Source organism: Triticum aestivum, chromosome 4A (assembly GCF_018294505.1).
Source record: "Triticum aestivum cultivar Chinese Spring chromosome 4A, IWGSC CS RefSeq v2.1, whole genome shotgun sequence".
Taxonomy (NCBI): Eukaryota; Viridiplantae; Streptophyta; class Magnoliopsida; order Poales; family Poaceae; genus Triticum; species Triticum aestivum.
In genome coordinates, this window is record NC_057803.1 from 648,229,596 (window position 1) to 648,234,807 (window position 5,212).

Genomic DNA, 5,212 nt, shown 5'->3' on the forward strand with positions numbered 1-5,212 from the left:
AGATGGAGCGACGGTTGCGGCGAACGAGGGCGGCGGCGAAGGGATGGAGCGGCGGTTGCGGCGAACGAGGGCGGCGGCGAAGGGATGGAGCGGCGGCGGCGGAGAAGGGCAGAGAGTCATGCGTGAGAGTGGTTCTCGCTTGAGGGTGGGAGGCCTTGCTAGTACGTGCGTGCGATTGGTTTGGGGTTTTTCTTGCTGGTTAATTTTCGTAGGTTTTTTATCGTAGATTTTTTTTCTTTCGTTTTTTATGGGTGCGACGGGAGGATGGCAACTGGACTGTGTGGGGATAGGTACGTGGTTTTCTCGGTTTGTGGTGGCTCAGCGTGAGGTGGGAGGAGGTGGGAGGAGGTACCAAAATAGGTACCAAAAATTACCGGGTGAGGTGGGATGAAAATAAAACCTGGAACGTGACCTACCAACTGAGACATTAGGAGTTTAGACTAAGGCCGATATGCCACCCCATAATCCCGTGCAGTTTTTATTCCCCGCATTAATCTCACCCGTCCCAACCCATCTCGGATGCATGCCCCCGACGCAGCTACCTGCCCCTCGCCGCCCCGGCTCTTTCTGCCGGGAACCAGCCCTTCCCACATGGCTGTGAGATCCATCGATCTGGTGTGCCGTCTCGTCTGGTACCGCGGCCTCCAGTCGAGCACGCCGAAGCGCCATCTTGGTTGGGGAAATAAGCTAGCACTCATGGACATCTGAAGGATTTACCCCAATCCCCAAGGTACCATCCCAAGTATTGGGTCCCCAACACATGTATTGATCATTAGAGTCCTCTTGTCTTGATTCAATTATTGCTACAATGTTAGTTGATTCTAACATATATTATGATCTAACTATTGTTTTGATATCTCTGTATTCATATATATCCTGGGTTATTCCCATTTCTTGTATCTAATTTTTGTTAGGCCATTGTAGTGGACCGCCGCCGACCTCTCTCCCGGCGGCCATGGTAGGCTTCTTGGTCAGCAGCTCGTTGATCTGGGTGCGATTTTTTCCTCTATCCCCATCTCCCTGCAACATTGTTGTCGACGTAGTCGTCTACAATGGCCCTCACCAAAGACGCACAATCGCCGGTTTGATGTTGTGGTGGCTGCCACCGATTCCCTTTCTTTGCAACGGCGAGACGGCCATCGCCAATCTTTATGAAGTCGGCCCTCAACCTCATTCCATCACCCCTACCTGATTCATTTATTTCATCTTAGTTTGGTATGTACAAAGTCACTGAATCGTCAACTAATTTTGGTGAATTCGGTGCTAATTTACATGTACAAATTTTTATGCTTCCCGTTTGAGATGATTCATTTGAGATAGTTCTATACTCAAATTTATATGCTTCCCATTTCAAAATTGTTTGCTTCTACTATGCAGCAGTCATCAAGATTTGCTGCTACTATATCTCCATGCTTCATATATATGTATCGTAATTGTCCTTCATCAGTGCATCTAGTTTATTCATAAACACCATGGTTATGGTTCTTCACCTTGTAAGTATATTGTTTGCTTCATTCGTTTTAAACTTGCGCATCTACAGTGTGTTCAATTTGCTTCATTTCCATGCTTGTACATGAATACGAAAATTACAGTGCTTCCTGAAATTCCATATACAATGGACAACATGGCTGTCACCCCTTCCTGATCTTAATTTGAAGCAGTAGAGTTGAGTTTTTGTAATAGCTTTTTTGTTGTCAAACCATGAGATGCATGTTGTATTTTTCTTTCTTCTTTCTTTTTCATTTATCCAGTTATTGTTGCAAGCAGCATTTGTTTTATATGTGCTAATGAGCATCTGATTACTCATATTCATTGCACATCCAGGCATCATGAAGCAGAGCAAAATCGTTAGTATTTTGAAGGCTGGTTTTGCAATTCAGTGATGTAGTTTAGGCCTCAAAGACTGCTAGAAAACCTATGTCGTTGATTCAGGGTGCGGTAATACTATGGAAGTTGGCCTTTTCTTACACCCGAGGTCCAGGACCAATATGGATGCATGATAGAGCAGGCAGAGGCATGCTGCTATGTTGCTGGACGTGATTCGCTGATTCCAACGGCAGCATGCACACTAACTATGCAGCTCAACGATGTGCGGAGCTGGGCCAAAGTCTGTTTGATGGTATCCTCATCCAAGGTGTATAGAAACAAGTAGGAAGCAATTACCAATTTGTTCAAAAGCAGAGGTTTGACACATAGAAGCAAATTAGCTTACTATGCCCATCAAATCCTAGCCCATTTGATAGTAGAAATTTTTATTTTATTTTCAAACAAAACACAATTTTTTTTGACGTACTTGCAATAGTGACGGAAATCTTTTTCTCTTTGGGAATAAATTACTATTTGGTTGGAAGCAATTCTCTCATGGATGGATACAAGATAGTGGTGTTTCTGAAAGAAGTATATTGTTTTTCTCTTTGATGGAAGCAAATTATTTGGTAGGAAGCAATTCTCTACTCGATGGAAACCAAATTGCAATGCTTTTGAACGAAAATATCTTGGTTGTGTTGAAATATGAAGCAAAAAATTCATTCACCACAGAAGCAAATTTTTATGTGAAGGGAAACACAAATTTATTCTGAAGGAAGCATACTATTACGCAGACACAAACCAGTGTGGAAGCAAAGGGTAGTTGCATCCCAAGCAAATTTCAATAAAATTGAAAAAAAAATTACTTCCTACAAATATGTACTAGTTTCCTGAGAACAAGGACTGAAGATGCAGATTGATAGGTGATCCCATTAATTAGCGTCCCCCATAAGTAGCACGTGATTCAGGGAAGCAGTTTAATGCAAATCTATACATGCAAATAACTATCGGTTCATTACAGCTAGCAATCAGGCGTATCGGATTGCTCTAATCCTATGGCTCACGAGTGGTCTAATGGGAAGCAGGGATCAGTAGTCGGATCCCTAGCGGTCCACGTTAGTTCATCAGCATTCCATCCCGTTAGGTCATGGATTCTTGACTTCTTGTCATTGACTTAATCATCCAAAGCTCAGAATATATACCCTTCAGGCAACGAATTTGTTCCTCGGTCAATTGGATAGATCACTACGCGGTTAGCCCTGATTTGAAGAAATTTATTTGATTAGCTTTTTTGGTTGAATCAATCCATGATGGATGATACTACCTTAGAATGGTGCTATCAAGACAGAAGTATCACCGATGAAAACAAATAGCGTGCTATGGCAAAATAACGTGGCGCTTAAAATATGCTATATCATGCTATGGCGTGCTAGTAGCGAGACATTGTACAGTGATTTATTTAGCAAGACATTGCTCGAAACGCTATAGCGCGCAATTTTTTTCATTGCGTATCGCACACCCTTGGACCAAATAGTGTGTGATGTAACATCACACATAATTGGAGAAGGAAAGGGAGTGCCATCATACTTGGTTTATTGTTCGGTGCACCGGCGGTCTTGGGGCACGACAACACACGGTGCCGAGTTGGTAGAAGTTGAGTTCCTTCTTCAAGAAGTGCATAGCATCTTTAAATGTTATAGGTTCACCGACAAGGAGATAGTGCCACTTGGATGGGCAGAGGGATCCAGCCCCTTCATGCAAGTGAACGTCTTTTGTACAAGTTAGGTTGGGGCTACAAAGTCTGGCAAGGTTTGATTGGAGATTCATTTTTACTTATTCTTTTTATGTTTTGAAATTCAATTTTATTCAAAAATAATTGCAAACCAATTCATAAAAAATCCAGAAAATCCAGTCACCCTGAATATAATATTTAGGACTTAAGGAATAAATTCAAGCCCAATTGTTAAATAAAATAACTATATTAATTTTCTAAACTATAATTTGGGCCTTACATATATCCCGTAAAACAATTTTGGATTCAAAATATTTCGAAAATATTTTGGAAGTACAAATGAAATCCAAAGCTTCAAATTCTAGTCAAAATTAGATGAAGTCAAGCAGCACAGTTATATTTTTAATTATCCATATTCGAATAATCGAATTTTTTAATTTTTTTGTGATACAATATATTAATCAACCTGCCATAATATTTTCATTAGATACTTATGTTTCACTTACTACCGAAATTCCTCGAACCATTAAACAACTAACTTAACATAATTTATGCTTGCCGTGCCGTAACAACATTTCGTAGCTGCATCTGAGTTTTCCTGCAGCACGTGAAATCATCTAGTTCGGAAGTGGATGTACCAATTTGAAAGGACACGTATCAACCAACTTCAAATAAATGATGGCACATGCCCATGTCGTACATCATTGGAGACTGGCAGTATACCATCTATATAAATACGACCACAGATGGATTGTGTTCTCTATGATTCATGACTAGGACTAAGCCCATGGACTCTCAGCAGCTTTATCTCCTATCCCATCCCTTGGCAAAATTATTGCAAGAAAAAAAGGGCGCTTGATTGAGAATATGAGACATCAGAAATTGAGTGCTTAGTATTACGTGAAGACCAGGTACTGCTGCATGGGCGTACAGGCGGATGTGTCTTGGTTGTCCACGTTTATTTTCCCAAGAAAGCTGCAGTTCTGCGACAACCTTAACCACAACCGCACGCGATGCCCATCTTGGCGAGCAAAACGTTGTTCTTCAAGAACCTCGATCAGAACCAGTTCGGATTGTGGTCGACCGCCCCCACGAAGCTGACTGAGCCAGCGGGCTGTGTTTTTCCGTCTTGTCATGCTCTAGTATACTGATGCTGTTCGGTCTTTGCCTGTTTCTGAAAATCCCCTACCTACTTCGAAACGAAAAGTTGCTCTGCCAGCGTTTCGTCAAAAGAAAGATGGTTATTCAAGACAGGTTGCAGGTTGGCCTTAGTGATGTTCTTGCACTGCAACAAGAACACTAGATATCCCTAGGGGAATATTTGAACAAGAACGGAAATCCTCGTCCCGCTCCTCCCGAGCGGTCCGGGAGCAAACCCTAGCCGCCGCCAGCAGCTCACCCTTCTAGTGCCCCCTCTCCTCCGCCGCTGCCATCAGCCTAGCCACGGTGGTGTCGGACCCTAGTTCCAAAGGAGGCTCGGGGAGAGCTCATGGTGGACGGGTGTGCTGGTCGGGCGGCGGTGGTCCGTTGGACGGCGGCGGCCACCATGCTCCGTGGTGCTCTGCGTGTGACGTGTGCTCCGGCTTCTGGGATGGGTCGCCCACGGTAACCTCGACCTTGCCTGCATGCTCAACTTGAAGCCCGTTGTCAAGACCATGGACACAAAGTACAAGC